A 20,747-nucleotide genomic window follows, 5' to 3' on the forward strand; every position below is an offset into this window, starting at 1 on the left:
TTTATGACTCCTATTTTTATGACAATGAAGCTCTCGTGTTTCTATAATCTAATTTGAACTCTTTCTAATTCTTGAATTCCAGGCACAGTTCATGGAAGCCAGACGAGGTATACATGAACTAGCAAGGAAAATCAAACATAACTTTGACATATGAATTATTTTAGAGAATGTTTTTCCTTGATTGTCTAAAAAGTTGTCTAGGTCATTGTTTAGCCTTTGATTAACTTCAACATTCCCATCTTATGGTCCCACCTCACTCAAGAAACGAAGAACTAATAAGTGCACTAATATTACATCAATATTCCATACCTTCGAGAGTTCAATTTTGGACTAACTAATATAACATTTTTAGGTTACCAAGATTTATAAAAAATTCGGGCAACTGAAAACTAGCAAAAATGAGTATTTTACATGACATCTTTTGTCTAGATTATTCCTGTTTGTAGTAAATATAATGTTTTTTTAATAACTTGTTGAACAAAGGTTGCATTCTAGAAAAGACATGAAGCTGCCATAGGACTAGGGATCAACTTGTAACACCCTGAGGATCATGCTACAGTAACCCTCTGTGATTAAGCTAATCATGTTGCTAAACAGGGCTTGATCACATTTGGAACACATTTCTTTTCAAACTCCTAATTCAAACTTAAATTAAATTTAAAGTGGAAAATTAAAGTTTTCAAAAATTTAAATAAAAATGTTCGGGCCATGCCAGAATTGCACTGATAATTATGATGGAGAAAACACATTTTTATAAAATACCTAAATACTTTTAAATGAAATAAAACAGAAAAAAAAAAGAAAATACAACAGAAAACAGAACAGACAAAGAAAAAGAAAAAAAAGAGGAGGCCCTCCCCCCCACTGGACCCCTGGCCCGACTGGGCCGACCCCCGGCCCAGCCCACCTCTCCCACTCGCCCCCTTCCCTGTTCCCTCGACCGGGGTCGGAACAGGGGCAGTCCCCGCCGCACCCCCTCGCCGGCGACGGGGAGGATAAGGACGCCAGCTCCCCCCGCCTCCTCGGGCCTCTCTCCCACTGCCCCCCCCCCCCCCCGCTCACCTCTCGGCCCCTGCGCCTCTCTCTTTCCCCCCCAGATCCACGCCGCTCTCTCCTTCCCCACGCCCGACGCGGTCGCCGCCGTTCCCGTCGTTCACACGGCCACCGTGCCCACCTCGCCGCCCCACGTTGTCTCCAAGGACCGCCGTCGCCCGCTGCTTCGTCTGGGGCAGCCCGTTGGAGACCGGAGCCCCTACAACGAGCACACCGAGCTCGTCTTCAACTTCGGACGCCGGCGACCCCCTTCTTCCCCGGCGCCGACCTGCTGCTCCTAAGCCTCTCACCGGCCTCCGTGTGCCGCGCGGTGAGCCTCTCCCCCCTCCTCCACTGTCTTTTCTCTCTCGCGCGCCCCCTAGCTGCTTCCCCACGCGCGCCCGAACGCCGCGCCGCGGAGCTCGCCGCCGGCGAGGCTCCGGTGACCTGTTGGTCACGGGCTCAAGCCCGTTGCACTCCCCACCTCGCGTAGATGCCCCCCAGCCCCTCCGCTTGCTCGATAGCCCGCCGTAGCCTCGTTTCCGTCGGGCACCCGTGCGCGCCGCCGCCTCCGCCGCTCGCCGGCGCCGATTCCGGCCAAGTCCGGCGAAGCCCCGGCCACCCCTGGATGCGGCGCTGCGAGCCCTTTCGAATGGTCCTAGCCCCGCTCCTCCCCGAGCCCCGTAGCGCGATTCCGGCCAACTCCGGCGAGGGGCCGCCGCTGTTTTGGTCGCCGGAGTTGCTCCGGCGCCGGCCGCCGACGTGGCCGGCCTGGGGCCACCCCAGGGCCACTGCCAGTGGGCCCCATGGGTCCCAGTTGACTGGGTTGACCCAGTCAACTGCTGACTGGGCAGGCCCAGCCACTGACATGCGGGCCCCGCCGCAAAATTAAAAAAAAGAGAAAAAGAAAAATGTTTTATAAATAAAAATAATTAGATTAACTAATCACTCACTGACATATGGGGCCCACCCCTCTAATTAGACTGTTAGTTTAGTTTAAATTAATATTAGACTAACAGAGGCTGACATGTGGGTCCCACTGGACCCACCTGTCTGGTTTGACTGGTCAGCCGACCTGTTGACCTGCTGACGTCAGCATTGCCTCATGCTGACGTCATAATTCATTTTTGCTTAATTTAAATAATTCCAGAAATTCAAATAAACTTTGAAAATTCATATCTTTTAAACCGTAACTCGGATGAAAATGTTTTCTATATGAAAGTTGCTCAGAACGACGAGACGAATCCGAATACGCAGTCCGTTCGTCCACCACAACCCCCTAACCTATCGAACTAGCAACTTTCCCCCTCCGGTCCGTCTGTCCAAAAACGCGAAACATCGGGAATACCTCCCGGATGTTCCCCCCTTCGCCGGTACCACCTACTGTCGCGTTAGGGCACACCTAGCACCGCTCATTGTCATGTCACGCATCGTCATGCTTATGTTTGCATTGTATTTACTGTTTCTTCCCCCCTCTTCTCTCCGGTAGACTACGAGACCGACACTGCTGCTGTCCAGTTCGACTACGGAGTTGACGACCCCTCCTACTTGCCAGAGCAACCAGGCAAGCCCCCCCCCCCTGATCACCAGATATCGCCTACTCTTCTCTATTCTGCTTGCATTAGAGTAGTGTAGCATGTTACTGCTTTCCGATATCCTATCCTGATGCATAGCCTATCCTTGCTTCTACTGTTGTTATCTTTACCTGCAATCCTACATGCTTAGTATAGGATGCTAGATTTCCATCAGTGGCCCTACATTCTTGTCCGTCTGCTGTGCTATACTATCGGGCCGTGATCACCTGGGCGGTGATCACGGGTATATACTTATATACTTTATACATGACACATGTGATGACTAAAGTCGGGTCGGCTCGTAGGAGTACCCGCAAGTGGATCTTTGTGGCGGAGCGACAGGGCAGGTTGAGACCACCCAGGTGAGCGGTGGGCCTGGCCCTGGTCGGCGTTCGCGGTTACTTAACACGCTTAACGAGATCTTGGTATTTGATCTGAGTCTGGCCATTTGGTCTATACGCACTAGCCATCTACGCGGGAGTAGTTATGGGTATCCCGGCGTCGTGGTATCAGCCGAAGCCTTCTTGACGTCAGCGACTGAGTGGCGCGCGCCGGATTGGACTGGAACGCCACTAGGCTAGGTCTGCTTCCGGCCGCGTACGCAAGGTGCAGGTGTGCATAGGGCGATGGGCCCAGACCCCTGCGCGCATAGGGTTAGACCGGCGTGCTGACCTCTCTGTTGTGCTTAGGTGGGGCTGCGACGCGTTGATCTTACGAGGCCGGGCATGACCCAGGAAAGTGTGTCCGGCCAAATGGGATCGAGCGTGTTGGGTTATGTGGTGCACCCCTGCAGGGAAGTTTATCTATTCGAATAGCCGTGTCCCTCGGTAAAAGGACGACCCGGAGTTGTACCTTGACCTTATGACAACTAGAACTGGATACTGAATAAAATACACCCTTCCAAGTGCCAGATACAACCCGGTGATCGCTCTCTAACAGGGCGACAAGGAGGGGATCGCCGGGTAGGATTATGCTATGCGATGCTACTTGGAGGACTTCAATCTACTCTCTTCTACATGCTGCAAGATGGAGATGGCCAGAAGCGTAGTCTTCGACAGGACTAGCTATCCCCCTTTTATTCTGGCATTCTGCAGTTCAGTCCACTGATATGCCCCTTTACACATATACCCATGCATATGTAGTGTAGCTCCTTGCTTGCGAGTACTTTGGATGAGTACTCACGGTTGCTTCTCTCCCTCTTTTCCCCCTTTCCTTTCTATCTGGTTGTCGCAACCAGATGTTGGAGCCCAGGAGCCAGACGCTACCGTCGACGACGACTCCTACGACACTGGAGGTGCCTACTACTACGTGCAGCCCGCTGACGACGACCAGGAGTAGTTAGGAGGATCCCAGGCAGGAGGCCTGCGCCTCGTTCGATCTGTATCCCAGTTTGTGCTAGCCTTCTTAAGGAAAACTTGTTTAACTTATGTCTGTACTCAGATATTGTTGCTTCCGCTGACTCGTCTGTGATCGAGCACTTGTATTCGAGCCCTCGAGGCCCTGGCTTGTATTATGATGCTTGTATGACTTATTTATGTTGTAGAGTTGTGTTGTGATATCTTCCCGTGAGTTCCTGATCTTGATCGTACACATTTGCGTGCATGATTAGTGTACGGTCAAATCGGGGGCGTCACAAGTTGGTATCAGAGCCGACTGCCTGTAGGAATCCCCCTTTCTACACTCCTTGGCCCAAGTCGAGTCTAGACATTACAAAACTTTTACTAACATGGCTGTGTGTCTTACGGGCCCACGTCGCCATTGGGTGGTACTAGGATCTTTTACTCCTCGACCTTTACTCTGGGACTCTGAACTCTCTTCTACTCGGGTTAAACGAATTTACTAACTCTAACACTAGGATCCCGTGACCGTATTCACCCCAAAGTTGGATAAGCCATAGTTGTTTCTTAGAATAGTATTTTGAACAATTCACGCACTGTCATTTGACTCCTTTGAAACGTCTTTGCTTTCAGATGGAACCCTCGAGGCAGGTCGTGCGCCACACGACGGCCATTGGTGCCTCGGGATCACCTGCGGTGCTAGCTGAGATGATGACCTATCTGGGTTATCGCTGGCACCCTGAGTACACCGTCTACGAGGAGTACCAGGACTTTAACCAGGAGCAGTACCGTGCCATCGTCCACCTCTACTCTCGGGAGTACGACTCCACTACTGTGCTGCACACCGCACATGGTGTTGGTGTGACCATCGATATGGCTGTCCACGATGCTGCCTATGCTGCTCTGACACGTCTTCGTGGAGAGTATCAGGAGTTGGACACCTCCCCTTTCAGGCACATTGCTATCGCATCTGATGTTGGTGCGGAGGGATACTATACTGCTGCCTACTCCACTGTCACCCGAGAGCCCTTCTACCATCAGCACCTTGTTCTGCATGCTGATGGGCTGGATCGAGCTAACCGAGCTCTTCGCCACGAGATGTACACCACCCGTCAGCACCTTTACCGTGCTCTGACGCTGCTGCACCCCTTTGTCCGATCTGGACAGGTACTGCGTACTGCGATCTACCCAGCCAGGACCGTGATGCCCCACGGTGTCGGTTGGCCAGAGGTGGGAGGCTACTCTCCCGCACTTGGCCCTCTTCTGCCACCTGAGCGTCGGGCTCTACACCTGAGTATCTGCGGCCCCCAGTCTGCTGACGTGGAGGGCTATCCGTTGCCTCACTACCAGCTGTCGGGCTACGATTACCTCCACAGTACCTCTTGGGACTGATGTAGGCTTGCTTGTAGTGTTAGATGCATTCGCCGCGAGCCTGTGTGCCGCCTATGATGTTTTAGTCTATGTACTGAACTCTATGTACTGAACTCTATGCATGACCCCTTTTGTAAGTTATGCCGACTACTATGTAGTAGCTATCGTGCTCCTTTCGTTATGCATGTTTCATCATGAATGATTCTTGACTTTGCAAATATTTCTCAGTGCTGAACTACCCCTGTTATATATTAGCAGGATGGTTAGACCAGGTGGTCGTGGTCGTGGTGGCGATGCCCCACCACCACCTGAGTACATGGCTGGTATGGTCCAACAGTTTGAACTGAACCGCCAATTCATGGAAAATATGATGGCTCAGTTTCCTCGCCCCAATATGAACCAGCAGCCAGCTCAAGTGACTCTTCAAGATTTCATACGCCTCAACCCAACCATCTACCGCAGCTCAACTCAGCCTCTGGATGCTGATGACTGGCTCCGTGACATCACCTATGAGATGGAGTCTGCTGATGTAGCCCCTGCCAGCTAGGTCACCTTTGCTTCCTTCTTCTTGAAGGGACCCGCAGCTCAATGGTGGGACAGCCACAGGCGTACTCTGCCAGCTGGAACAATCATCACATGGCCAGACTTCCAAGCTGCTTTCCGTGCCCGCTTCATTCCTCAAGGAGTCATGGACCGGAAGAAGCGTGAGTTCCGCAACCTCACCCAAGGCAACAAAACTGTCGAAGCTTATCAGCGGGAGTTTCTGGACTTGTCCCGCTATGCTGAAGAAGACATTGCAACTGATGCACGCAGACAGGAGAAGTTCCGTGATGGCCTTCAAGCTGACATCAAGCTCGCACTTCTAGTGCATGACTTTGCTGATTTCTCCACCTTGGTGAACAAGGCCATCAATGTCGAAACTGGTCTGCAGGAATACCAGAGCTCTCACAGGCGCAACCGTGACACGGGCTCATCTTCGGGCCCGCCCTCACAGAAGCGTAAGATATGGATCCCGAACAGCACGTACCGTCCAAATGCATCTGCCCCAAGGCAGACATATGCTGCACCTCGTCTGCCTCCACCACCATCTAGGCAGTCAAGACTTCCAGCTCCACCATCCCAAGCTCCTGTTCCCACTCCGAATAATGGCTTGTGCTTCAGGTGTGGTCAACCAGGACACCGTGCTAAAGAATGCAACCAGAACCAGAATCAACTGGCCCTTCCAGCAACTGGCCGTGGTAACAATAAGCCCCGCAACAACAATGCTAAGTCTTATGGTCGTTCTCATGCCAACCACGTTGATCTCAACGAAGCTCAAGACCAGCCTGCTACTGTGATGGGTACACTCCTCGTAAATTCAGTACCAGCATCCGTTTTATTTGATACAGGTGCATCGCATTCATTCATGTCAGAAGATTTTGCATACAAGCACGACGTTAAATGTGAGGAGATGAACACCTCTGTATTGGTCAAAAAACCCGTGGGACAGTGTCAAACCTCCTTGGTTGGCATCGATGTCCCCGTGGAAATCGAAGGGCTGGAATTCTATGCCTCTCCCATTATCCTGAAGTCGTCTAACATCGACCTCATTTTGGGTATGGATTGGTTGAAAGCGCATACTGCTTCTATAGTTTGCGCCACTAAAACCGTCCATCTGCTACACCCTTCAGATGAAATAGTTGCTTACCAAGCTCATCTGGTGCAAAATGCCGAGGCAAGGCTCTATGCATTGAATGCATTGAACGCTGCACCACTCGAGGGCATTGAAAACATTCCCGTCGTGCGTGAATTCCTCGACGTCTTCCCTGAAGAACTTCCAGGGATTCCCCCTGCTAGAGCTGTCGAATTCATCATCGACTTGAAACCAGGCACCACTCCTATAGCCAAGCGACCCTACAAAATGCCGCCGCATGAACTCCTTGAACTTAAGGAGGAAATCGACAAATCTCTTCGCAAAGGATTCATTCGCCCAAGTTGCTCTCCTTGGGGAGCACCTTCTCTCTTTGTCAAGAAGAAGGATGGGACTAACCGATTGGTTCAAGACTACCGTCCTATAAACCAAGCTACCATTCAGAATAAATACCCTCTTCCTCGGATCAATGATCTGTATGATCAACTGGCGGGTTCGTCAGTGTTCTCTAAGCTCGACTTGAGGTTGGGTTACCACCAGATCCGTGTTCGCGAAGAGGATATCCCAAAGACCGCCTTCGTGACTCGCTATGGTTCATACGAGTACACCGTCATGTCTTTCGGTTTAACCAATGCTCCAGCCACCTTCTCTCGTCTGATGAACTATATATTCATGGATTACCTCGACAAGTTCATTGTGGTTTATCTGGATGATATCCTGGTATTTTCCAAGAACGAAGAAGAACATGCTGAACATCTTCGACTTGTGCTGGAAAAGCTACGAGAGCATCAACTATATGCCAAGTTCTCCAAATGTGAATTCTGGCTACCGGAAGTAACCTATCTTGGGCATGTCATCTCTAAGGATGGTATTGCCGTCAACCCCGAGCGAGTTCAGGCTATTCTTGATTGGACTCCTCCCAAGAACATTAAGCAAGTCAGAAGTTTTCTCGGTCTCGCCAGCTATTGCCGTCGATTTGTCGAGAACTTCTCTAAGATCGCCAGGCCTCTGACTAACCTGTTGCATAAGGGTGTCAAGTTCCAATGGACAGACAAATGTCAGGAAAGTTTCCAGGCACTCAAAGACAAGTTGACTTCTGCTCCAGTTCTAGCTCCACCTGATACTAAGAAGGACTTTGTCATTTACTGCGACGCTTCCCGTCAAGGATTAGGCTGTGTCCTAATGCAAGACCGCAAGGTGATTGCTTATGCCTCTCGGCAATTGCGCCCTCACGAAGAGAACTACCCAGTTCACGACCTCGAACTTGCTGCTGTTATTCATGCGCTGAAGCAGTGGCGACATTACCTTCTCGGTAATCGTTGCGAGATCTTCACTGACCACCAAAGTCTGAAGTATCTGTTTACTCAGCCAGATCTGAACCTCCGTCAACAGAGATGGATGGAGCTTGTTGCAGACTTTGACTTGGGTATTTCCTATACGCCAGGCAAGGCTAATGTAATGGCTGATGCCTTGAGCCGCAAGTCTTACTGCAACCACCTCCAGGTTTATAAAGTTCATCCCTCGCTTGTTGAAGAATTCAGGAAGCTGAACCTCCATATTGTTCCTCCGGGTGCACTCGCTCCTCCTCCTAAGGAGTTTGGCAAGGTGAACCTCCACGTTGTTACCCAGGGTTCCCTCAATACCCTAGTTGCTAAACCAGATCTCGAGGACAACATCAAAAGGCTACAAAAGTATGACTCTGAAGCCCACAAGATTAAGCGCTACCTCGCAGAAAGAAAGCCCTCATTCTTCACCATTGCCGAAGATGGCACCCTATACTTCAAGGGCCGCCTAGTGGTTCCATGTGCAGAGAAAAACCTGGATATGACACAGGAAGTTATGAAAGAAGCTCATGATACGCCTCTGTGTATCCATCCTAGTAGTACAGAGATGTACCAAGACATCCGTCAGAGATTCTGGTGGTCTAATATGAAGCAAGACATTGCTCGTTATGTTGCTGAGTGTGACGTTTGCTGTCGTATCAAAGCAGAACATCAAAGGCCTGCTGGAACTCTGCAACCTATCTCTATTCCTGAATGAAAATGGGACCATGTTGAGATGGACTTCGTCACTGGATTTCCCAAATCACAGAAAGGTAATGATGCTATTCTTGTCGTCATTGACCGGCTTTCCAAAGTTGCACATTTCCTGGCAGTCAAAGAAACGATCACTGCTAGCCAGTTGGCAACGCTCTATATGTCCAAGATTGTTTCACTCCACGGTATTCCATTGGTTATCAGCTCAGACCGTGGCAGCTTATTCACTTCAAGATTCTGGGCAAGTTTCCAAGAAGCTATGGGAACTCATCTGTCATTCAGTACTGCGTTTCATCCTCAATCGCAAGGGCAAGTTGAACGCGTCAACCAAGTCCTCGAAGATATGCTTCGAGCTTGTGTTATTTCCTTCGGCAAGAAATGGGAGGAATCTCTCCCGTATGCTGAGTTCTCTTATAATAATAGCTATCAAGCTAGTCTGAAGATGGCCCCCTTCGAAGTGTTGTATGGACGAAAGTGCCGAACCCCTCTGAACTGGTCAGAAACTGGGGAACGTCCACTCTTCGGTCCGGATATTATCCAAGATGCCGAAGAACAAGTCCGCATTATTCGTGAGAATCTCAAGACTGCTCAGTCACGTCAGAAGAGTCAGTATGACCGTCATCATAAAGACATGGTCTATCAACCTGGCGAAAAGGCTTATCTTCGAGTCACACCTATGAAGGGTGCTCACCGCTTCGGGATCAAGGGCAAACTAGCTCCTCGCTATATTGGCCCATTCACTATTCTCGAAAGGCGTGGAAAAGTGGCATACCAACTGGAGCTACCGCCGAACCTTTCTCAGGTTCACGATGTGTTCCATGTGTCACAGCTCCGCCGTTGCTTCAAGGATCCAATCCGAGCTGTGGATCATGAAGTGCTCGAATTGCAGCAAGACCTCTCCTATAAGGAGCATCCAGTCCGTATTCTCGACCAAGCTGAACGTCGCACGCGTCAGAAGGCGATCAAGTTTCTCAAAGTCCAGTGGTCGCACCATTCTGAAGATGAGGCCACTTGGGAACGAGAGGATCGTCTGTGCGAAGAATACCCCGCACTGTTTCCTTCTACCTCCTAAATCTCGGGACGAGATTTCTTGTAGTGGAGGAGATTTGTAACACCCTGAGGATCATGCTACAGTAACCCTGTGTGATTAAGCTAATCATGTTGCTAAACAGGGCTTGATCACATTTGGAACACATTTCTTTTCAAACTCCTAATTCAAACTTCAATTAAATTTAAAGTGGAAAATAAAAGTTTTCAAAAATTTAAACAAAAATGTTCGGGCCATGCCAGAAATTGCACTGATAATTATGGTGGAGAAAACACATTTTTATAAAATACCTAAATACTTTTAAATGAAATAAAACAGAAAAGAAAATAAATAAATAAAAAGAAAATACAACAGAAAACAGAACAGACAAAGAAAAAGAAAAAAAAGAGGAGGCCCCCCCCCACTGGACCCCTGGCCCGACTGGGCCGACCCCCGGCCCAGCCCACCTCTCCCACTCGCCCCCTTCCCTGTTCCCCCGACCGGGGCCGGAACAGGGGCAGTCCCCGCCGCACCCCCTCGCCGGCGACGGGGAGGATAAGGACGCCAGCTCCCCCCGCCTCCTCGAGCCTCTCTCCCACTCGCCCCCCCCGCTCACCTCTCGGCCCCTGCGCCTCTCTCTTCCCCCCCCCCAGATCCGCGCCGCTCTCTCCTTCCCCACGCCCGACGCGGTCGCCGCCATTCCCATCGTTCACACGGCCACCGTGCCCACCTCGCCGCCCCACGTTGTCTTCAAGGACCGCCGTCGCCCGCTGCTTCGTCTGGGGCAGCCCGTTGGAGACCGGAGCCCCTACAACGAGCACACCGAGCTCGTCTTCAACTTCGGACGCCGGCGACCCCCTTCTTCCCCGGCGCCGACCTGCTGCTCCTAAGCCTCTCACCGGCCTCCGTGTGCCGCGCGGTGAGCCTCTCCCCCCTCCTCCTCTGTCTTTTCTCTCTCGCGCGCCCCCTAGTTGCTTCCCCACGCGCGCCCGAACGCCGCGCCGCGGAGCTCGCCGCCGGCGAGGCTCCGGTGACCTGTTGGTCACGGGCTCAAGCCCGTTGCACTCCCCACCTCGCGTAGATGCCCCCCAGCCCCTCCGCTTGCTCGATAGCCCGCCGTAGCCTCGTTTCCGTCGGGCACCCGTGCGCGCCGCCGCCTCCGCCGCTCGCCGGCGCCGATTCCGGCCAAGTCCGGCGAAGCCCCGGCCACCCCTGGATGCGGCGCTGCGAGCCCTTTCGAATGGTCCTAGCCCCGCTCCTCCCCGAGCCCCGTAGCGCGATTCCGGCCAACTCCGGCGAGGGGCCGCCGCTGTTTTGGTCGCCGGAGTTGCTCCGGCGCCGCCCGCCGACGTGGCCGACCTGGGGCCACCCCAGGGCCACTGCCAGTGGGCCCCGTGGGTCCCAGTTGACTGGGTTGACCCAGTCAACTGCTAACTGGGCAGGCCCAGCCACTGACATGCGGGCCCCGCCGCAAAATTAAAAAAAGAGAAAAAGAGAAATGTTTTATAAATAAAAATAATTAGATTAACTAATCACTCACTGACATATGGGGCCCACCCCTCTAATTAGACTGTTAGTTTAGTTTAAATTAATATTAGACTAACAGAGGCTGACATGTGGGTCCCACTGGACCCACCTGTCTGGTTTGACTGGTCAGCCGACCTGTTGACCTGCTGACGTCAGCATTGCCTCATGCTGACGTCATAATTCATTTTTGCTTAATTTAAATAATTCCAGAAATTCAAATAAACTTTGAAAATTCATATCTTTTAAACCGTAACTCGGATGAAAATGTTTTCTATATGAAAGTTGCTCAGAACGACGAGACGAATCCGAATACGCAGTCCGTTCGTCCACCACAACCCCCTAACCTATCGAACTAGCAACTTTCCCCCTCCGGTCCGTCTGTCCGAAAACGCGAAACATCGGGAATACCTCCCGGATGTTCCCCCCCTTCGCCGGTACCACCTACTGTCGCGTTAGGGCACACCTAGCACCGCTCATTGTCATGTCACGCATCGTCATGCTTATGTTTGCATTGTATTTACTGTTTCTTCCCCCCTCTTCTCTCCGGTAGACTACGAGACCGACACTGCTGCTGTCCAGTTCGACTACGGAGTTGACGACCCCTCCTACTTGCCAGAGCAACCAGGCAAGCCCCTCCTTGATCACCAGATATCGCCTACTCTTCTCTATTCTGCTTGCATTAGAGTAGTGTAGCATGTTACTGATTTCCGATATCCTATCCTGATGCATAGCCTATCCTTGCTACTACTGTTGTTACCTTTACCTGCAATCCTACATGCTTAGTATAGGATGCTAGATTTCCATCAGTGGCCCTACATTCTTGTCCGTCGGCTGTGCTATACTATCGGGCCGTGATCACCTAGGCGGTGATCACGGGTATATACTTATATACTTTATACATGACACATGTGATGACTAAAGTCGGGTCGGCTCGTAGGAGTACCCGCAAGTGGATCTTTGTGGCGGAGCGACAGGGCAGGTTGAGACCACCCAGGTGAGCGGTGGGCCTGGCCCTGGTCGGCGTTCGCGGTTACTTAACACGCTTAACGAGATCTTGGTATTTGATCTGAGTCTGGCCATTTGGTCTATACGCACTAGCCATCTACGCGGGAGTAGTTATGGGTATCCCGGCGTCGTGGTATCAGCCGAAGCCTTCTTGACGTCAGCGACTGAGTGGCGCGCGCCGGATTGGACTGGAACGCCACTAGGCTAGGTCTGCTTCCGGCCGCGTACGCAACGTGCAGGTGTGCATAGGGCGATGGGCCCAGACCCCTGCGCGCATAGGGTTAGACCGGCGTGCTGACCTCTCTGTTGTGCTTAGGTGGGGCTGCGACGTGTTGATCTTACGAGGCCGGGCATGACCCACGAAAGTGTGTCCTGCCAAATGGGATCGAGCGTGTTGGGTTATGTGGTGCACCCCTGCAGGGAAGTTTATCTATTCGAATAGCCGTGTCCCTCGGTAAAAGGACGACCCGGAGTTGTACCTTGACCTTATGACAACTAGAACTGGATACTGAATAAAATACACCCTTCCAAGTGCCAGATACAACCCGGTGATCGCTCTCTAACAGGGCGACGAGGAGGGGATCGCCGGGTAGGATTATGCTATGCGATGCTACTTGGAGGACTTCAATCTACTCTCTTCTACATGCTGCAAGATGGAGATGGCCAGAAGCGTAGTCTTCGACAGGACTAGCTATTCCCCTTTTATTCTGGCATTCTGCAGTTCAGTCCACTGATATGCCCCTTTACACATATACCCATGCATATGTAGTGTAGCTCCTTGCTTGCGAGTACTTTGGATGAGTACTCACGGTTGCTTCTCTCCCTCTTTTCCCCCTTTCCTTTCTATCTGGTTGTTGCAACCAGATGTTGGAGCCCAGGAGCCAGACGCCACCGTCGACGATGACTCCTACGACACTGGAGGTGCCTACTACTACGTGCAGCCCGCTGACGACGACCAGGAGTAGTTAGGAGGATCCCAGGCAGGAGGCCTGCGCCTCGTTCGATCTGTACACCAGTTTGTGCTAGCCTTCTTAAGGCAAACTTGTTTAACTTATGTCTGTACTCAGATATTGTTGCTTCCGCTGACTCGTCTGTGATCGAGCACTTGTATTCGAGCCCTCGAGGCCCCTGGCTTGTATTATGATGCTTGTATGACTTATTTATGTTGTAGATTTGTGTTGTGATATCTTCCCGTGAGTTCCTGATCTTGATCGTACACATTTGCGTGCATGATTAGTGTACGGTCAAATCGGGGGCGTCACACAACTTTAGAGAATTACACCCGCTAAACAGCAACTGATTCCTCGGTCTTTCAATTCTCAGATTCATTGTTATGGTTGTCGTTAGAGGGGTAGATCCTTTATTTGTATCCCACACACAGTTTACCCTGGTTCGGGCCTCCGAAGAGTAATACCCTACATCCTGCTTTGTCTTGATATTTGTGTGGAACGGTTCCTAGTGCTAGGACACACTCTTCTTCTTTTGGAGGAAGTGGAGGAAGCAGATGAAGAACATGCCCTTCATGAGTTGGCAATGGTGGTCCGCCAATGGCGATCTAGGGATTCACGATAACAAGATAATGGAGATAATCCATTAGTTGATGGGTTAGATGCTCCTGGGCCATCACATACTAAATGAGATTGGCCAATGTTGGGTCTCTTTCTATACGTTTACAACGGAACGTAGCTTCTGCTCCGAATGTTGCGCAGCTCGGGAAGTAGCAGTACTTCCTTTCGCTGGCACATGGTTCTAAGAATCGAAGGCGGGTAATTGCTTCATGAGCAGCCACCATTCCTGAAGTTGGCATGAATCTCCCGACGAAGACAACATACGGAGGGCCTTGATTTAAATCCTTTGGTGGGATTTGCACAACTGCCCAGTACTTCGGGGAATCATAGGTGATCCTCAATTTGTACAACTCATACTGGGGGTGGGTGGCTGGAAGCAAGGGTATTGCGGGTGAAATCCCACAAAACCTTAACAAAACTACCAGGTCTTGCATTAGGAGTTCTCAGGTAGGATTCGGGGTGAGACATGGAATGGTTGAGTGATGGAGACGGTGCTCAAGTTTGATGGATGTCGGGATTGGGCACGGGAGTGGCCTCTTATAGAGTGCCTAGGTTAGGAAACATGATGTGGCGCCGGTACCACTTGGGTATCTGCTCCGTCGCAGGGTTGTCTGAGTCAAAGTCTCAGATCTCAATCCCCAAAAGTGACGCATTACTATGGTTGTCGGTTAGGGTGGTTTTGGCAGTTACGCCCAGAATTTATCCTGCAACCATATGTCAAGCAATTTACGCTGGGTCACGCATAGTACCATTTAAAACAATGGCATACGAGCAGTTTGCAAGTTAATGTGGCCTCCTATTACAACTTCGAGGATACGGAAATACAAGATTATAGGGTAAACATGATACTAAGGCTCGATAACTACTCTGGTGGGCTCAGTCCACTTCGTTGACATCCAGTCGGGCGCCTCTTGCAGACGTCGAGGCTTCTCCGTGTGCTTCAATGTCGGAGTTGGCCGGGGTAGGATGGGGAGCTACAGGGCTGGGATAGCGATGGTGCCCCTCGCGAGGTGTCGTGGCCACAGTCTCATTGGAGTATGTCTCCAAGAGGCGACAGAGTTCCCCTGGAGAAGCGAATGCATTGCCCAGGTGGGGAAAAGGGACAGACCTCGAGGGCTCGACTGGTCTCTCGAACAACACTGTCGGGGTGTCGGTGGCGGATGCAGCTTCACTTCTTACTGGGGTCAGGAGAGCAAGTGTCCTGCAGGTCCCAATCAGATCATTTGTGACCTAATCGAAGAGTGCCTCTTGCACTCTCAAGTAGCGCACCAAATGCACTAGAGCAGGGTCCGACTCTTGGTCTCCGTTAGCGACTTGGTGTCGGGCTACCATAGCCATCTCGACTAGGGTAGTAGAAGAAAGGGCGAATGTTAACCCTTGGCGATCGATGCTGGAGTTGAACTACAACCTCTCGGGCTGCAAGCTCGATGGTTTAGGGCTCATCGGAAGTCATCCTTCCGGTGAACTGGTAGGGGCGTTCTGATGTGGTACCCCTCCCGTAGATGTGCACCGTTGCCTAGAAGTGATGGACGGCATCGGTCATGTGCTCCTGGTACACCACATATTCCGGGGGTTATTCTATGCCAAATGCACGATGGTAAGATTGGCGAGGATGGATACAAAGTCTCCTAGCTCAGCTGCGGTGGTCTCGTTGAGACCGATGGAACCAGACATCTTGGTGGTTTGGACATCAGGTTGAGAATGAAGGTTGTGGTGTGCTGAGTTGAGGCAAGGCTTCCTTTATAAGCTAGCGGAGTCTTCCATCATAGGCTTGTGGATGGGACAACTCCAAGGCACACGGCCTATGGGCTAAGTGGATAGGTTGGGCACCGTCTGTCAAAGAGATGTCGGTTGGCCACCGTGCAGGCTATCGGATAGGATGGGCTTGACTGTGGACAGGGAAGGATGTGGAAGGTGTGAAATCCTAGGGATAGCGGCTAGGCTAAGATAGGATTAGCCAACGGTCAACCTGGCTCTGATACGAAGGTTGTCAGGGCCGGTTTTTCGGGACATAAAATATCAACAAATGACCCTCGTGTCATCACCAGCCCCAAGATCTTTGTTCGCTGGTGGACACCTCCTTGATATAGAATTCCAAGCAGTTACAAGAATTGGATACAAGACCGGGATGGTCTAATGAGTACATCGATGATTTCTAACAGCGGATGGCGGAAGCGACTTGTGGATCTCCAACGCTGGTGGGGCTCCATTCCCATAGGAACAACTAACCTGGATAATTCCTATCTCACATGGCTGCTATCTCTGATTCTTATGCTGCGAGGATGTCTTTGTAGCGCTCTTCTCCGAATCATGATTTTGCCAAGACAATAGCTAGGGACAAGCCAGTGAGTACGTTCGAATGTACTCGCAAACATCATGAACAAAAGATATAATAGAAGCAGGCAGAATGCATGCAATTAATTTTAAGTATATTCTACCATGCCGTGATAGGAATTTAATGCAATTATGTGGAGTATTATATTTGCACAATTAATAAAGGTTTGTCAACTAATATCCGCAAGATATAAGTAAATCATAATGTTGCACAAAAATTTAAATTTGGGTCACAAGAGGTAGAACCGCCCAAGAGAACCCAAGAGAAAAATATAAAAGAATGCCACAGTTGGCGTCTTCGCGACGCCACGCAAAGGGCTTTAATGCAAATAAAATCAAGGCAAGGGAATTCTAGGAGGTAGACCCGTCATGTGAATCCATAAAGAAAATAATATACGGGCCAGTGGGGTGTCTAAAGCGACACGTCGAAATGTCTTGAAAATAAATGCCACAGTCGGGTGTGTGAAACGACGCCTCATAAAGGGTTTCAATGAAAAATAAAATAAAGCATAGAAGTATCGGCCAGAGCACAAGGGTTAGCTCATAACAGTATTAGTGATAATAATCATCCATCATAAATCATAATCAATTTTTAATTTAGTTATTTTCCTCCAAAGACCTACACTTGACCCAACCCAGGTTGTAGCCCTTAATCGCGGACACAGCTATTCGGATAGGCTTTATATTCTGTAGAGGTTGTACTCTTTACCCACAAGTAAATGATTTCTTGAGTCAACACCGAGACGTTGACTAATTCCAATTACGGTCTTTGGGTTGTAAACACACCTAACCAGCACACACCAGCTTAACTTTCCTGATGCCAAGAATCACCCAAGGCATCCCTCAAGGGAAACTCTAAAGCGGGGAGACTCCAATCCCGAATAGCATGGGATCACAATTTATATCACGCGCAATAACAAGGGGTGCCCCCCTCTCGGCCTCAGCCGGACACACCCATGCCCCCCTGACCAAGTGGCATGCCTACTAGAGGCCTTTGGTATCTTCCACTATGGCCTTTCTGCATGGTGTGTGCAGGAAAGGGGTTAACAACTTACTGAAACGTACCCTACCTATGGCAGGGACAAGTGGCAACACGAATCAAGTATGGGGGTTACCGGAACAAGACTCGATCTACGGTCGACTCATGAGGTTTATATTTCCTGCAGTGGTTAGCACAGTATATTATCATTAGCAGTACCAACAGGGTCACAACCCAGCATGTCCCAACATGCCATCATCGGTCATTCTCGTCACAACGAGATTCTTATCTCACAATCACTTTTACTAGTGGCAGATTCTTTCTTGCATTTAGTTAGAACAGGCATCGACATGTGTGGCACAAATGTTTCATGTTTAGGTGAAATCAAATACTGGCAAGGAATCACATATGCATGATCATCTATATGCAATTTCATATGAGGTAACATAACATGTTTCAAATATTCTAGCGAGCAATCAACCAAGCAATCATCATATCAAGTGTTCAAAATGCTTGCCTTGGGTGTGTAGCAATGTTGATTCACTCCAAAATATTGCATATATAACATAATTTCAACAGTGTAAAGTTTGGAAAATTTTGAAAAAATACTAAAATAAACTAGACGAAAAATTAGGAATGACAGAAAAACAATCAATTCATTTGGGATTGTGTTTAAAAAGTTAGAGGCACTCAAAGTTAGGGTCAAATCTGATTTTTAATCAAAACATAAAAAGAAAATGTTTTGGACGAAAATACGTGTTCCGGAAGAGAAAACGTACTCAGAGGAATGCCCTTCCACTTAGGGACGGCTCGGGGTGGTCTGGGTCACTGACAGTGGGCCCCCCATGGTCCACTAGTAAGGTTTGACCGTCCATGTCGCGCCACGCGTGGAAACAGGGAAGGGGCGGCTATCGGCGGCGATAGCCGGCGAACGACGGCGACCCACGGGAAGCTGAGCACATGGGTGTGCTCAGTTGGTCGAGGCGATCCTCTGGGTACCCATCTTGGCTTCCGGGGTGGACGGAGTCGCCAGCAGCGAGCTCTCCCCAGAATCTACGACGGGGACGAAATGGGGCTTTGGCAACGGTTGATCTCAGGTGAGACTGAGAGGTGGGATGGAGTCGTGGGGTAAGACGAAGTTGTGCTGAAGAGAATGGAGCGGGGGAAGCTTTGGTGGCATCGGAATCATCAAGACAGTGGCAGCGGTCGTGGCTGCTGGAGGTGAGGGAGACAGACACCTGCGGTTGCTCGGTTGCTTGGGGTGGCTTCCAGAGAGGTGTGGAGGGTTGCCGTGGAGTACAGAGAGCTCGGGTGTGCTTTTATAGGCGGGGAATGTCGGTCCGTGAGCTCCGGAAGATAGACACAACGACGATCACCATTACTGAGGTAGAGAGGGTGGTTGAGGACAGTGGCCATGGTCAGCGGGGACGGTGGCGGCCTGCAATAATGCTGGGGCATGCTGGTTGGCTCAAACGCACGCCAGGTGGCTTGGGAGGTGTTGTCCCCGAGTTAACTACGGCGGTGGCCATTGATGGCTTCCCGTGGTCGGTGGTGAGGCCGGTGGTGGACGGCGGGTTGGCAGAGAGGCTACAGGGCAGTGGAGTAAGTGTTGGCGGCCTCTGGTGGCACAGATGCGAGCCATGTGTCTGGGCGGTGGCTTGCCCGACACAGCGGCGTGCTGGACGGTGCAGGGCGGTGCTAGCCGACACTAGTGGCCAGGAGCAGATGTCGGCAAGTGTCAGCATTCTGGGAACCAGGGTACCCAGACTTGCGTGCCTGCGGCCCACGGCGTGGCTCCATCGGCGACCTCGTATGGCCCATCTTCAGCATCGACAAGACAAGACCCTCGTGAGGGACCAAGCCTCGTGAGGCAGACGACACCAAGACCTCTGGAGGGAGCGGCCTCCCTAGGCTGGCTCCTGAGGAGCGGAGATTCCTATGTAGGCGCTCACCTCATGAGGTGAAGGTGACACAAGCTATGACAACCAAGGCCAGGCGGGCGCCAGCGGGCGCAGAGCGGCAGGTTTCCTCTTTGGTGCTAAGGAGTCAAGTGCAGGCGCGGGGTCCCAAGGAATCAGCCAAAGGTTTCCATTCTCGTGCAACGAGGCCAAGACCGCCAGGACGGATGTCATCACCGATCCCACCACGACATCATGACCAAAAGCTTTGCAGGCAAAGACCACCTTTCATCAGGATAAGATGTACTACTTGTCCCCCTTCAAACTTGGCCACTATGGGATCCCTTCCCGCCTTCGTTTTGGAGGAAGAGGATCGAGGCCACTATAAATAGAGCCTAGCCACCACCATAGGAGGGGATCCCGAATCCGAACCCTCACTAGCTCACACCCACACAAGACCTCCTGAGGTTGTTCTTCCTCTGTACTAGTTCATCCTCAGCCCCTCGCGACGCTAATCCACCCCAAAAGTAGGAGTAGGGTCTTACACCACAAGGTGGCCCGAACCTGGGTAAACTGCCGTGTCTCTTTCCTTTCTGTTCATCGAGCTAGGCCGTGAGAGCGATGAATTTGTTGGCTGGAAGGTTGAATTCTTCACGCACACCCCTGAGTTCGAACCTTCCTTGGGTCTGCGGAACCCTGAATCCGACATTTGGCGCGCCAGGTAGGGGCATGTCGAAGCCTCTCTTCCGTCAGTCGTTTCGCTGCCGTTCCGCTGTTCTCCTGGCCGACGCTCGTCGAGTTCGTGCTGAGCGTCGGGCAGCCCTCGCCGCCCGCGTTGCTCAGACAGCGCCTGCGGGCGATGGTGCTCCCCACCCGCGTTGCTTAGACAGCGCCTGCGGGCGACGGTGCTCCCCGCCCGCGTTGCTCAGACAGCGCCTGCGGGCGACGGTGCTCCCCGCCGCTCCCTGTCACCTGCGGCTAACGCTGCCACCGGCCCCGTGGTCCATGAGCAACAGGACTCGTTGCTGCCGCCTTTCGTGCGACGTGATGGTCGCACCGCCACTCCGTCGCTGACTCCGGCCGCCACTTCTTCTTCCCATGCTCGTCGTGGGCCGGCAAACACGCAGGCTGCGCTGCTCATGGCGCGCGAGCTTCTACGCTATTGTCCGGCCGATGACCTCTACGAGGACTGGCTGGACCACATCACCGAGCTCGTCAGCGCCGCCGGAGAGGCTCCTGCACCGTCTTGCTCGCTGCCTCCCCCGCCACCTCAGGCGGGCGACGTGGCCCATGGTGCGCCTCCTCCTCCTCCTCTTCGGCACGCTGTCGTCCCCGAGCCAAGGCACGTGGCCCCCCAGCGCGAGCCGCCATGCAGGGCACCAGCACGCGACAAAGAAAGCTGCCAGGTGGTGCAGCGATGACGCGTGTG

The sequence above is a fragment of the Aegilops tauschii genome, chromosome 6 (assembly GCF_002575655.3).
Source record: "Aegilops tauschii subsp. strangulata cultivar AL8/78 chromosome 6, Aet v6.0, whole genome shotgun sequence".
Classification (NCBI taxonomy): domain Eukaryota; kingdom Viridiplantae; phylum Streptophyta; class Magnoliopsida; order Poales; family Poaceae; genus Aegilops; species Aegilops tauschii.